The sequence below is a fragment of the Pogona vitticeps genome, chromosome 2 (assembly GCF_051106095.1).
Source record: "Pogona vitticeps strain Pit_001003342236 chromosome 2, PviZW2.1, whole genome shotgun sequence".
NCBI classification, from domain to species: Eukaryota; Metazoa; Chordata; class Lepidosauria; order Squamata; family Agamidae; genus Pogona; species Pogona vitticeps.
The window spans coordinates 61,015,615-61,031,067 of record NC_135784.1 but is presented as its reverse complement, the minus strand read 5'-3'; the positions used below and the strand labels follow the sequence as shown (position 1 = coordinate 61,031,067).

At 42.4% G+C, this 15,453-nt stretch overlaps 1 long non-coding RNA gene across 1 annotated transcript in view; it reads left to right on the top strand.

The window, feature by feature from the left end:
- Positions 1–510: 510 nt before the first annotated feature.
- Positions 511–15,453, top strand: part of LOC144586683 (uncharacterized) — a 37,471-nt gene continuing 22,528 nt past the window's right edge. The window contains exon 1 of the long non-coding RNA XR_013541638.1: positions 511–626. This is a non-coding gene — a long non-coding RNA (uncharacterized LOC144586683). The remainder of the gene's footprint in view (positions 627–15,453) is intronic.

The window sequence follows — 15,453 nt, the reverse complement described above, 5'->3', positions numbered from 1 at the left end:
TTCGCTGGGGATTTTTATTAAGCCACTAAAGACTTGTTTATTCTAGCAGGTCTTTCAAACTGTGTTATCCACAGAATAACTTTGAATCTAATGCCAGCAACCAATAATATTATTGATTACCATCATCTTAAATGTTTAGGCATTTTAGAATATATTTTATATTGCTTGAAATGTTATATTTTATTTTATAATTGAGTTCTTTTATATGCTTTTGTTTGTGTTACTTTTATGTTATGAACTGCCTAAAGTGGCCAGATGAGTGGTATATAAGTTGAACAAATAAATAAATAAATGGTAATACCATATCATGAAAGAGATGATGCTCGTATCAGCAGCTGAAACCTGATCATGCATATCAACCAGATCTCAGAAGAAGAGGGTGGTACATGTAGTGAAATTGGGGTGGTGGTGGTGGTGGTACAACTCATTTCAATATAGCTGTATGAGGGTGGCGTTTTTCTTCTCCATCTTACAGCCTAGAATAATTACTTACGTTTATCATAAAACTTTGCAGAGAAAGAAGCTGCTGCAGAGTGACCGTGACGGGCAAAATTGTGTTGGCAGCAGAGACGGATCGCAACTAGCAAAAGCAACAAGTGAAGTCAGGGAACAGAGAAAGGCTTCTGGTGAGTTGTTGTCTGCAAGTCAAATGGAAAATAGCTCTGAGGCAAAACACAATTGTTAGGAACGCTGGCCCTGATCCAATTGCATATCCATGCTGGGTTTCAGAAAATTGCACTTAGCAACTATTCAGGAAAGAGAAGAGAGCTGTGGTGGTGGGAGGAGGGCTTAATCCACTCTCTGTGCTCTCCCTTCTTGTGTGTTGGTTTCTTCTTCTTCTTCTTCTTCTTCTTCTTCTTCTTCTTCTTCTTCTTCTTCTTCTTCTTCTTCTTCTTCTTCTTCTTCTTCTTCTTCTTCTTCTTCTTTGCATTTCTACTCTCTCTTTTCTCCAGGGAGCTCCAAGTGGCCTGGAGAGAGGGTTTTCAACCCCATTTTATCTTTGGAACAACTGTGTAGGTTAAACTGAGAGATACTTCTTAAGATAATCCAGTGAGTAGGGTTTTCTAAATAACATTTGTATTTTAATTGTGTGTGTGTGTGTATTTAGTTGTTTAGTCGTGTCCAACTCTTCGTGACCCCATGGACCAGAGCACGCCAGGCCCTCCTGTCTTCTACTGCCTCCCGAAGTTGTGTCAGGTTCATGTTGGTAGCTTCGCAGACACTGTCCAGCCATCTCATCCTCGGTCGTCCCCTTCTCCTCTTGCCATCACACCTTCCTAACATCAAGGTTTTTTCCAAGGAGTCTTCTCTTCTCATGAGATGGCCAAAGTACTGGAGCCTCAGCTTCAGGAACTGTCCTTCCAGTGAGCACTCAGGGTTGATTTTCTTTAGAACTGATAGGTTTGTTCTCCTTGCAGTCCAGGGGATTCTCAAGAGCCTCCTCCAGCACCACAATTCAAAGGCATCAATTCTTCAGCGGTCTGCTTTCTTTATGGTCCAGCTCTCACTTCCATACATCACGACAGGAAAAACCATAGCTTTGACTATTCGGACTTTTGTTGGCAAGGTGATGTCTCTGCTTTTCAAGATGCTGTCAAGCATTGCTTTCCTCCCAAGAAGAAGGCGCCTTTTAATTTCAGGGCTGCTGTCTCCATCTGCAGTGATCATGGAGCCCAGGAAGATAAAATTTGACACTGCCTCCATATCTTCCCCTTCTATTTCCCAGGAGGTGATGGGACCAGTGGCCATGATCTTCGTTTTTTTGATGTTGAGTTTCAGACCGTTTTTTGCACTCTCCTCTTTCACCCTCATTACAAGGTTCTTTAATTCCTCCTCACTTTCTGCCATCAGAGTGGTATCATCTGCATATCGGAGGTTGTTGATATTTCTTCCGGCAATCTTAATTCCGGCTTGGGTTTCTTCCAGTCCAGCCTTCCGCATGATGTATTCTGCATATAAGTTAAATAAGCTGGGGGACAATATACAGCCTTGCCGTACTCCTTTCCCAATTTTGAACCACTCAGTTGTTCCATGACCAGTTCTAACTGTTGCTTCCTGTCCCACATATAGGTTTCTCAGGAGACAGATAAAGTGGTCAGGCACTCCCATTTCTTTAAGAACTTGCCATAGTTTGCTGTGGTCCACACAGTCAAAGGCTTTCGCATAGTCGATGAAGCAGAAGTAGATATTTTTCTGGAACTCTCTGGCTTTCTCCATAATCCAGCGCAAGTTAGCAATTTGGTCTCGAGTTCCTCTGCCTCTTCGGAATCCAGCTTGTACTTCTGGGAGTTCTCGGTCCACATACTGCTGAAGCCTACCTTGCAGGATTTTGAGCATAACCTTGCTAGCGTGCGAAATGAGTGCAATTGTCCGGTAGTTGGAGCATTCTTTGGCACTGCCCTTCTTTGGTATTGGGATGTAGACTGATCTTTTCCAATTCTCTGGCCACTGTTGAGTTTTCCAAACTTGCTGGCATATTGAATGCAGCACCTTAACAGCATCATCTTTCAAGATTTTAAATAGTTCAACTGGAATGCCATCACCTCCACTGGCCTTGTTGTTAGCCAGGCTTTCTAAGGCCCACTTGACTTCGCTCTCCACGATGTCTGGCTCAAGGTCAGCAACTACATTGTCTGGGTTGTCCGGGATATCTCCAATTTTCCTGAACAGATCTCTGGTCTTTCCTTTTCTGTTATCTTCCTCTATTTCTTTGCATTGTTCATTTAAGAAGGCCCTCTTGTCTCTCCTTGCTATTCTCTGGAAGTCTGCATTCAATTTTCTGTAACTTTCCCTATCTTCCTTGCATTTTGCTTCCCTTCTCCTCTCTGCTATTTCTAAGGCCTCGTTGGACAGCCACTTTGCTTTCTTGCATTTCCTTTTCTTTGGGATGGTTTTCATTGCTGCCTCCTGGACAATGTTACGAGCCTCTATCCAAAGTTCTTCAGGCACTCTGTCCACCAAATCTAGTTCCTTAAATCTGTTCTTTACTTCCACTGTGTATTCATAAGGGATTTGGTTTAGATTATACCTGAGTGGCCCAGTGGTTTTTCCTACTCTCTTCAGTCTAAGCTTGAATTTTGCTATGAGAAGCTGATGATCAGAACCACAGTCAGCTCCAGGTCTTGTTTTTGCTGACTGTATAGAGCTTCTCCATCTTTGGCTGCAGAGAATATAATCAATCTGATTTCAATATTGCCCATCTGGTGATTTCCATGTATAGAGTCGCCTCTTGTGTTGTTGGAAAAGAGTGTTTGTGATGACCAGCTTATTCTCTTGACAAAACTCTATTAGCCTTTGTCCTGCTTCGTTCTGAACTCCAAGGCCAAACTTTCCTGTTGTTCCTTTTATCTCTTGGCTCCCTACTTTAGCATTCCAGTCCCCTAGAATGAGAAGATCATCTTTCTTTGGTGTCAGTTCTAGAAGGTGTTGTAAATCTTCATAGAATTGTTCAATTTCAGTCTCCTCAGCAATGCTGGTTGGTGCATAAACTTGGATTATTGTGATGTTGAATGGTCTGCCTTGGATTCGTATTGACATCATTCTATCATTTTTGAGATTGTATCCCATTACAGCTTTTCCCACTCTTTTGTTGACTATGAGGGCTACTCCATTCCTTCTACGGGATTCTTGCCCACAGTAGTAGATATGATAATCATCTGAGCTGAATTCGCCCATTCCTGTCCATTTTAGTTCACTGATGCCCAGGATGTCGATGTTTATTCTTGCCATCCCCTGTTTGACCACCTCCAGCTTCCCAAGGTTCATAGATCTTACATTCCAGGTTCCTATGCAGCATTTTTCTTTACAGCATTGGACTTTCCTTTCACTTCCAGGCACGTCCACAGCTGAGCGTCCTTTCGGCTTTGGCCCAACCACTTCATTAGCTCTGGAGCTACTTGTACTTGTCCTCCGCTCTTCCTCAGTAGCATGTTGGACGCCTTCCGACCTGAGGGGCCCATCTTCCAGCGTCATATCTTTTAGCCTTTTGTTTCTGATCATGGGGCGTTCTTGGCAAAGATATTGGAGTGGCTTGCCATTTCCTACTCCAGGTGGATTGCGTTTGGTCGGAACTCTCCACTATGTCCTGTCCGTCTTGGGTGTCCCTGCACGGCATAGCCCATAGCTTCTCTGAGTTACTCAAGCCCCTTCGCCACGACAAGGCAGCAATCCATGAAGGAGTGTATTTTAATTGGCTGTTTGTAATGTTGGCCTGCATCTTTGCTTTGTGCTCCTTAAAGTCCTTAACCCATTGGCAAAGACTCTCCACAGCACAGAATTGCTATCATTCTCTGCAAAATTGATCCCTTGTGTTGGTTATAAACATGCTGCCTCTCATTGTCATTGAATGCCCCTATTCTTTTGTTATAGCTGCATGGCAAGAAGTAAATTAATTTTCAATGTATTTTGATTAATATTCTCAGATGCGTAAATGTTACACATTCATATACAACAGCAGGAGGAGCTCATATATGCATCTGAACAGGTAGAAGCTTTTGATGGGAAAAAGACTGCTTCCTTTTAAAAAACTTGACAATGACTTTACATTAAAAATCCTCCTCACTATCTCAGTTTGTCACAGATTTAGTTGTCTGCCCCCCCCCCAGCTACTTGCAATAAATTTTGACTGAATCCTGTAGAGCTCAAAGGAAGCAAATGTTCTGGCAACTGGTTTGGTAAGGTGCTCTCTTTCTCTGTAAGATGCAAGCTGTATTTTGTACACTGACAGAGGCATTTACATATGCCAGCACTAGCTTACCTTGACTGGCTTAGCAGCTGGGAGAAAGTGGCAGTGAGAGTCTACCCAGTGGGAGGGCTACTTAAAAATTAATGCCAACAGAGGCGTTCACATGTGGGGAATCGATTTAAATGAATCAATTCTACATTGAGTTAAAGTAAGCAGCCCTCTGGGCTGGTGGAAAAGTAAAAAAAAACCTCACTGCTGCGCAAAACCCCACAAATCACAGTTAAATTAATCTGCGCTTCCACGTGCATTGTGTATTCATCCTTTTTTTACATGGATTTACATGTTAAATCTTTTATATACGTTTACAGTCCCAAAGGTGAGAGAAACTCATACTGCGGCACCCAGATGCTCATATTAATTAAGAACTTCCCTTGTCCAATTACAGTTACAGTTTACTTCTCGCCTTTGTTTCTGGCCTGGCGTGCCCTCTGTTCTGCATGTAGAAGCTGACTGGACCGACGGTGGATGCTTACCAAATGACAAGCTGCAGCTACTGATATTCCATTCTCCATACAATGGAACAAAGTATGGCAAATGTTTAATTTTCAACAGTTTTCTTTCATTGCCATTTGGTGGCACGTTGTTGACATATTTTCTCTCTCTTCCTTGCCCTTCTCCCAATGCAGTGACCCAAGATAGTTTATAGAAGGTAAAATGAAAACCAGAATAAATTATAATTGTTGTTCTTTAGTACCGTCAAGTCAGCACTAACTTATAACTACTCTAATAGGGCTTTCAAAATAAGTTAGGTTTTTAAAGAGTGGTTTTATCAGTTCCATGCCCCCAGGGAGTTTCCATGTCAGGGCCAGGGAACTGAACCCAGGTCACCTGAGTCTTAGTCTATGACTCTATCCGCTATGCCACACTGGGTGCCACATTATAATTAAACACATAAGAATGCAAAACACCTACGTGCACACACACCCTACTACCTTGAAACAATATAAGATGTTTTAAATAAACATCACAAAGAGTCCAAAAAAACCCGCAGCATCCCCCCTTGAAAGTCCCTTTCTCTAGTTGCCAAAGCCCTGTCTGAAGAGGAAGGTCTTTGCTCGATGACAGCAACAACAAAAAATACAGGGAAGGCGTCAGGCCAGCCTTTTGTGGAAAGGGGGTTCCCCTGCTTGGGAAACTACTATTGGAAAAATCCTTGTGTCCTTACCGTGCAGCTTGTTGGACTGAGAGAAGGGTCTCTCCCTTCTTATTTTCTTTGCAAATCTTCATTCTCTTCTCTTGTCAGGAATGTCACAAATACATTGCCTTCTTCTGCAAGTATGACCTAAGCAAGGAGTTCCATTTCTAGCAGAGAAGGTGTTGGAAACAGAGGGCCAGACTCCTATTACTTAATAATGGTACAACGGCATAATTTGCGGTGGCAAACACTTGCATTCCTCATCTTAGCCCAAGTTACACAACTGGTGTGCTCTGAGGAATGCAAGCATTGATTAATTAATGAGGGGCAATTCACCTTTGAAATCTATGCCTTTTACTTTTCCCTACTGCAATAGGATTGTGGCCTGTGCTTAGAGAAGCCACACAGATTGTGCTGGCCACTGCTCTCAATGACGGGAGTGAACTTATATCTCTGCTTGTTCAAGTCTAGGACACTGAACCACTCCAGCAGACTAGCTGACAGAAACAGATCACTGGGTCCTGGTAAACAGAGCGGGGAACGGACAGGTATTGCACATTGCCATAAACTGTATTGCTCATTTGTCTTTTCTTTGTCCTTGTGCCACTGCTGGATTTCAATACCTCACACAAAGGAATATGGATTGTCCAAGGTTGTCTTGTTTCTCCCCAGAAAGCAGGAAGGAAACACACACAAAACCCCCGTGGCTTTAAATGGACTACCTGTAAAAGAAGGAAGCAGGAGGAAAAAGAGCAAAGACATTATAAAAAGACTAGTTGGGGGGGGGGCTGGCAATACAGCACCTCCCGCCTTCCTATGTGCTTGTTTTCCTTGCCCTTCATTGACCACTCTGACAGCACTCTCATGCTCCTTTCCTTGCTCTTCCGCTGTGTGCTGGGCATCCTGTGGTCAGGAGTGGTGTCGAAGCAGTGTGAGTCTGTTTACAGTGCTGACAAAGCAGAAAACAGGCTAGGATGCGGCTGTCGTCTCTTTTAACAAAAGCTGTCAGGGAAAAGCAAGTTCTCCTTTTCGTCTCTCTTGGTGCTGACCATTGGGACTTTCTTAACATAAAAAGCCAGCAATCTGGGGCCTGAGAGTCCTGCCAAATTTCTCCAGTTAAAAATGTTTCTTTTTAACTGTGCCTGTGTAGCATTTTACTGAGATTTATCGGTCTACTCAGAGCGTGCAAAGCCAACAAAAACCTACTTTGTGACTGTTTGGCCTTGCCTAGTATAAGGTCAACCCGGTTAACAAGACAAAGGAATCCACTGTTGCATTCAATGATCACAGTAGGTGGTGGCTAATTTATGCCTACTGGCAATTTTCCACTGGTGGCCATGTGCATGGTTAATGGGAAGAGATTCTTGTGCAGCTACAGTTGCATGTGGAGGGTCCTTTCTACCTTATTGGCTAGGCTCCCTGATTGGTTGGGAGGATGGTACACATATACAATTATACAGGTGTGAAGAAGCCTATTCCTTGTTGAAGTTGGATGCACAACGATTGCAGCATGTCAGCATCAGACAAATGTGAAATTACCACATTTATTACTTTTATTCCATCCACCTTCATGGAACAGGTGAGTGGGACATGCTGCATTTCTTGGATACTTCTCATTTAGTATATATGAATGTAGGAATAGAAAGAACAAGGGGAATATTTTGGCATATTTGGCATACAAAGAGAACAAACCTATCCATTTTGTAGGAAATCAGCCCTGAGTGTTCACTGAAAAGACAGATCCTGAAGCTGAGGCTCCATCTGTAATTATCAGATGGCCATCTGATGAAAAGAGAAGACTCCCTGGAAAAGACCCTGATCTTGGGAAAGAGTGAAGGCAAGAGGAGAAGGGGATGACAGAGGACGAGATGGTTGGACAGTGTCACTGAAGCTACCACTGCAGCTACCAACAGGAATTTGACCCAACTCTGGGAGGCAGTGGAAGACAAGAAGGCCTGGCGTGCTCTGGTCATGAAGAGTCGGACATGACTTAAGGACTAAACAACAAAAGTTCTGTCTTATAGTATAGTAGTTTTGTCTTATAACAAGTCTTGCTTATAGTTAAAGCAGACTATCAAGGATTCAGAAGCTCCATCAGATACCACATATGTTTTCCACCATTGTGATTTTTGCAATTTGTGCAAAATTTCAGTGGCAGTTTTTCCTTTTGTAAAGCCAAACACATGTGTTTGACACACATAGAGCAAACAGCAAAAGGACAGGGTGATTGTTCACAAATGCAAACAACCCATCCAGTGTATTCGCACCCATTCAGTGCTTTAACTTTTTAATAACCTATGCAACAAGGCAGTAGTGAATGTGCAATTGGTCAAATTCTTTCGGAAGCTGACAGAAAGAACTTAACATCTTGTAGAAAGAGCTTTCCTTTCTAAATGTCTTGTTTGAAACACAAAGGCAAAGGAGGTCACAATTTACATCCCTAGAGAATGAATAAAAAATAGAAATAGAGGCAGGGAAAGAGTACCCCAGAACCAGCTGGTTTGACGTCTGATAATTACAGATGCAGGTTGTTAAATCTAGGATGCAAACACTCAAGGACATATGCACATGTGCACCTTACGAGCATAGAGTAGCTCATCCTAGCAGTCAGTGATGTGATGAATACAAAGCTCATGTGTAAATGCAGCAACTGAGCAAAGCTAATAAGTATAATAAGACATGGTAGGAACCCTTTATTGGATTTGTGTGTACTTTGCATTGATCCCTGCTGTGAGCCAGCTAGCTCATAGCTTCGATAAAGACTAATTGGTTAATGCTGATAAGTATTCTATTTTAGGCCCATCTCCTAAGTAATGTTTGGCAGCTTTAGGCCTATGGAAACAGTAGCCGTGAAACCAATGACTTCAGTGTGCAGGCTTATTTGAATGAATGCTTCACATATTCTCAAAAGCAGCAACAAGCAGATAAAGTACATGTTTCATAGTTGGTCATTCTAAATTTGTTTATGCAGCACTATCAATATTATAAATCAATTTACAGAGTTTTGTTAGCCCAGCCACCATCTTCTCAATAAAAGCGTCCTGTCCTGCAGAGAACTTGCAATAGAAAAGTGAAAAAGTTAACAAAGGATGAATGCTGGTAAAGGAACTCTATGTGGATTGTGTGTTCCTATAGATCAATCACTAGGTAATTTTGAATTGAGCTGTATCTGGCTGGAGTCAAGGGTTTTCAATTGTATTCAACAGAGACTATAAAGTTCTTGGCTAGTGTCCTGTCTGGTGTACCCTCTAAGCCTTCCATGACAGACTCACATTGTACTGATTGCTTTCACACTGACATCTATCATACAATCGCTACCCTCCTGACATCTTATGTCATATAGATGAGCCATATTTCCATTGTGTTTCATTTTTTGTATCCTTTCCTTCAGTTCTTGTTGATTTTTCTTTTGTAGGCAAGTACAACCAATGGGACTCATCAAATAGTGGGGGGGGGGGAATTGAAAGTCAACAATATTTAGCATTTCAAATGGCCTTATATGTAGTCTCACTAGGGAAGTAGAATGTGCCAAGGTTGTAATAAAATAATAAACTTAGAGGGACAGAGATAATTTTACCTGGTTACACTGCTGTAGCATAAATGTCTTTATTTTTGGAGGTGAATTGCCCCATGTTAATAAACCACTGTAGATGCTAACAGATACTAAGCTGTGTGACTGAATGTGCTGCTGATAACGCCTGGGGTGATTTCTTAACTTGGGGCAATCTGCTTCCAAACATTATAGCATTTGCATAGCTACACAAAAAGTAAACTGAAAAGTAGGCAAGTATCCTATTGCTAACCCCAACTAACATGGACCCATCAACTCAATGTGATTACATGTGTTGACTTACCATTTAGTAGTTGATTCAATGCATCTGCTTTCTAGTTGAGACTAGCAAGAAACCTTAATGTTTTAGCTATAGTGAGAGCTCTGCCATGATTGTGGGATGAGGTACACATTCAATTGTCATAGGAAGCATTACAGAAAAAGTATAGAAACAACAATTTCAGTGGGGCAGACAACCCATTCTATCATTTGTGTTGGCCTGTGAAACCAGGGGCAAGAGGGAGGAAGTTCTTGCTGGAGTGCCGTCTATCCCAAAGACACAAACCCTACTGGTACCCGTGCCTAGAAGAACTGAACAACGGTGAACTGATACTTGGGACTTAAAAAGAAGATTGTGCAGGATAACGGTAGCTGTTCAAACCCCGGAAGAATTGGTGGGAATAGGGAGGAAAAAGAGGGTGGAGATTGAGATGGGGATAGCCAATATAAAGGACAGGGAAGACCCATACCAGGAGGTTGGGAGATGGTATAGGTGCAGGATGCATGGACCGGAAAGTGGGAAGGAGTGCAAGTACCTAGGGAAGAGGCTGACATCCGCTGCTGAAAGGGGATCCCACAAAGACCTTCATATTGGGGTGAGTCAGAAGCCCGAGAGTGGCAGAGGAAGTTGAGAGGGGAAAAGGAGATTATGGGGAGAGGAAAGGGAAGGCCTGGCATGGCGAGTGGAGGAAGCGAGGAGGAGGGGATTCTAGATGGACCCTGGACCACCACCTGTACGACCCAGAATGTCAGATGGGCTGACCCGACTGAGACCACCCCCCTCCTCGATGGAGAGATCCGAGGGGTTCTGAAAGAAGAGGGTCTATTGGCTTGGCCAGGACCTTGGAACAGTAATGACTCGAACCAATTTTTGAGTGACGCATGGGCACCCCCGTCAGACCTTTTGGTGACAGGAGACAAGTTATAGAACAATGAGCTGGACAATAACTTTCTGTTGAATACCCCAATAAACCTTTCCCCTGGTTCAAAGTTGAAAGAGACTCGTAGTTTTGTTGTGGAGAGCAATGTTTAAAAAATCGAACCCTCACATGGCCCATTTCAAATTCCATATTATGGTAATAGCTTTGTTAGGCCAACTAAAAAGTAATAGCAATTTCTGTTTACAGAGAGGTAGCTGGGTTAGTTAGCTTCAGAAAAACCCAACCCAACCCAAAAACAGTGTTGTGGCATTTTTAAGACTAACAAATTTATTTGATTGTGAGATTTCATGGATTGCAATCCACTTCTTCAGGTCCAGCTAATTTGCTAGTTTTAAAAGTACCACAACACTTTTGTTTTTGGGTTTGTTTCTCCTATGATCTGTGCAAGTTGCTGGACATGATGTGAGAAAAAAGAAAGGGTGAGGCGTCACGATTAAAGCCATGTAGGCTGGACGCTGCATGTTGTCTTCAGAGCTAATGCAGATGCTAAAACAGGGTTCATCAGGTGTTAGATTTCACGGTAAGGATCCCTTGCTTGCTGGTAACAAGAAAGTCCATAAAAAGCTGTAAAATTTGAATCTTCATTTTGAAAGTATAGCCAGCTGTCTTGAAACTCAAAATGGTCTCTATCTGTTGTGAGGCTCAAAGACTCCCCTTGGGAGAAAGACACAAGAGGCCAGAATCCTATTAGGAAAAATAAACAAACATGTATATTAGGTCAATGGTGCATTTGTTTTTCTCAGCCAACAAACCTCCCCCCCTTAGCACAGTCATTTTCTTAACCAGTGCAGGAGCAGACATGCAAAGAGGCGCTTGCTGAGCTGGAAGGGATGCTTATTCACCTACCCTCCAGTTCTGTATTCCTTGAAGAGGATCTCCTCGCCAGAGAATCTGAAGCAGCTTCTTGTACTGTCAGGTTTTTTTTAGATAGTAGAGTGGTTGGAGCAAGCCAACAGAAGACAGTTTGTAATTCCCTTCCAGCCTTTAATCAGTCAGATCTTGGAGAAGAGCAGAACCTTTCCACCGAACCATCACAAAGGAAATGTGTGATCCTACAGAAGCTCTGTAGTTACGGTAACAGTTAGGAGGCCCTTGCTTGGAATCAATCAAAATAAGTGAATCATGAATGTATCTAGGTTGTGGATGAAGGTCATGCACAATTACCACACATGGATTTTTAATGCTTGACAAGAACTATGACACTTTCCTCAAATCAGAGGGTTGAGTAATGATACAAACATCTAACATCTCTCTCCTGAATGTGGCTGCATAAAATTAAGTCCCGTTGCCGATGTCCAAATGAGGCGGAAGTCCCATTGCAGACAAATTCTGGTACTGGTGGGCAGAAGCATGCTGCCCGGTTAGCCACAAGGCATCAGTGGGAGTGGCCCGCAAACAGCTTCAAGATTGGATTAGAGCGAAGTCCCACTAATTCCACAAAGAGTGCCAAGAGTGAAAAATACAATATAAAACAGATTAAAGACTAACATCCCTCTTAAGGGATTGGTGGCAGAATGCCTTGCTGAGTTCAGAGCAAGCTTCAGCCCATTGTGAGGGGGGCGGCGGCTGTGGATTATTATGGGCAAAGACTCCATCATCAGACAAGGAGCCTATCCTGTGCCTGGGCGTTTGCACACACACACACACACACACACACACACACACACACACACACACGCACACACACACACACACACACACACACACACACACACAGACATGTTTTGTTCTGCCTTCCATCTCTTCCTTGCCAAGCATTCCTATTTCTCCTCACCTAGCCCTTATTTCTTATGTTTTGTGAATAAAACAGTTATAGGAATGCTGGGATTTCCCCCCTCCAAACACACATTTTGTTTTGATAAACTGCAATGTTTTGTCTGCACAAAAGTATTAACCACTTACATCTATTTTCTCAAAGACCATGCATGAATATTAAAAGGGATTTATTCTTACAATGGCTTCGGGCAGTTGAGTAATCCATTATATGCTGTCATATCATACTGTGGTAATGTGAAAAGCTGGCAGTGCCTCCAGTATTCTTGATTAGCAATATGGGGGCCATTTTTGTGTGTGTGAGAGTGTGTGTGTGCGTGCTGTAAACACATTTTCCTCCCCTGTGCGCTGAGTTCACATTAAAAATTATGATGTGATTCTTAATGCATTGCTTCACTTTAATTATAACAAAACAACAACAATGATAATCATCATCGTCATCACACTAAGCATAAGTGTAATATCTTTTCATTTTTTCTTTTTAGAAAATAATTGCTAATAAGTGTGTTTCCTGCTGGTAAAAGGTGCCAAGTTACATTTAATCAATCAATTAATTAATTTCAGTGTATACTATGCTCTTCTCCAAAGCTCATGTATATTTCAGTCTGATATGAATTCATGTAAAATTTCATTCTTAATCCATTTTAACAATTAACACATTTCTAGGCAATCAAGCATCAAAGCAGAACAGAAGGGCTGCTTGCCACCCACAATCAGAAGATACAGTCTACAAACATTTCATCTTAGTTTCTGCCGAATTGAATCTTCTGAGGTCTTGGTAAATTTTTGTTATTGGAGAAATTCAACAGTGTTGCTCAGATTGCTTGGTAGGGGCCTTAAAAGGTTTCAGTCTAAACATACTTGAAACAAGAAGAGCATAGAAGCAACTAAATACTGTACAAGCAACTAAAATTTGTCATTAATTACATGCATCAATAACTAGAGGATAAGTTACATTGTAATGATAACTTACTGAGAAATACAGTCACTTTGTGATATAAGTGTAACTTTTAGTTACTGTAGAAACTACTATTGAAGTTACAGGAATGTGATCTCACTAAATGATGGAGGAGGAACGTCACATTTCAAGTTGCAGCTTGTGCTATTGTCTCACACACTGTTACGTGTGCTGATCAATCAACAAGATGGAGGAAGAAAAGTTTTGTAGTATAAGTCAGCAGTTGTAGAATGTATCTTTTTCTCCCCAGAAAGTAAAGGCATCTTTTAATTATTGTTGAGAAATAAGAAAATAAAGAATGATTTCTGAAAAAGTGTAACTGCAATGGTAACTAAGGAGTTCAGGGTCTTTGAACAAAAACTGTAATAAATTATTTTTTAGAAATAACTCTTCATGCTCTGGGCTCATGTTCTATTGAACATAGTGGCCATTTCTTCTAGTAGGTATGTACAGGATTTATTGTTTAAAGAGTCATAACTGGCAATTTTGGCACCCTGTGCAAAATGCATCACCAAATTAGTTTTGTAATTTTGTAACTTAAAAATAATACAAAAAGTAATTATAGCAATGAGCCCCTTACCAGCCAGAGTTCTGGTCCTTTCCTATGGTGGTAAATCACCTGCCAGGGCAATGGGGGAAGGATTATGCCCTCAACATTTGGCACCCTGAAGCAAAAGCCCCATTTGCCTGGCCCTGAGACTGGTCCTGCTTGATTACCATTCTTGGTACTCATTGGTATGTTTTTTGGTATGGGATCAATGCTGTTACATTTTAAGCAGCAACAGATCTATCCCCTGCAGTGTTGCTTTTCTATGTCTAGTGTAATGATTATTTGTGTCTTATCGTTTTCACTGACCTCTAGCCATATAAGAAAGTCTTTTTATTGATGCATGGCTGATTGTGTTTGAACAATCATTTCAGCAGTGGTCTGTGTCAGTGTCAGCTAATTGACTCCAGCTAATTTGAGAAGACTAGAAACTGGGTATAAAATGAAAATCCATTGATGGCCGCAATGCATCGACGTGGGTGGGGTTTTCTGTGAACTAGCCTAAAGACTTGTCCAGATGGGTAGATAGATCGGTATTTGGGTAGCTGTTGCAGCCCCTGAACTCCTTTGGTTTGAACCAAATGTTGTCACCTGCATGTGTTTCTACTTGGATTGATCCATCCTGCTCCTTTAAAAGCTGTTTCATCCCTTTCTGGTACAGGGCTAGGGGCTTCTGTTTTTTGGCGTGATTCAGCATGCCATGATTCTCCTAATTATCCTATTGTATAGCCTGTGTGGATGGCCAGTTCACACCCAAATGGAGCTGTGCGTTACTGTTATCAGAAGTAACAATCCTGTGTCGTGTTAGAGCGGTTGTGACATTAAAAGGAAAGATGGAGAAGATCTCTCCTCTGTTTTCATCTAGTGCAATTTTGATACCACACTAGGTTGATGTATTGCTGTTTCAGTATATCCTCCCCCCCCCCAAAAAAAGGATAGTCACTGCTACCTGCTGTATGACAGCAGGAGAAAAATCGGGGAAGGAGGCTATGTTGCCTCCATAGGCGCCACCCTTCACGAGGCACCACACTCCCAACACAGCTGTGGCTGAGGAGACAGGTGGGAAAAACAGTTCCCCCCCCGCCTTCCATTTCCCTAAACTTTACTCCAATGTTTTCCCTTCATGCTGCGGCTATCCGAGGGTTTATGGGAGTTTAATTAAAAACATTTGGAGGGTGCCAGGTTGCCTGCCTTTTTTTATTACATGTGCATTGATCCTACTAGGTCAGGGATGGGGCATTTGCAGCCTGCCAGATGTCACAGGACTGCCATACCCATCATCCATCATCTCTCTCCACCGGCTGTTCTGGCTCCGGCTGATGGGAGTTGCAATCCCGCAGCATCTGGGAGGCCAGACATTCCCCACCCCGGTGCTCGGCTGCCCCCATCCTACTCTTGGATTAGAGGCAATGGTTGATTAGCAAAAAGCTCTCCAGGCAATGGCAGAGGCAATCAGTACTGCAGTCACTCTCTGCTGGAGAAGGCTGATTTGCAGCAGTCTGCTCTCCACACTGAGTGCACTGCTC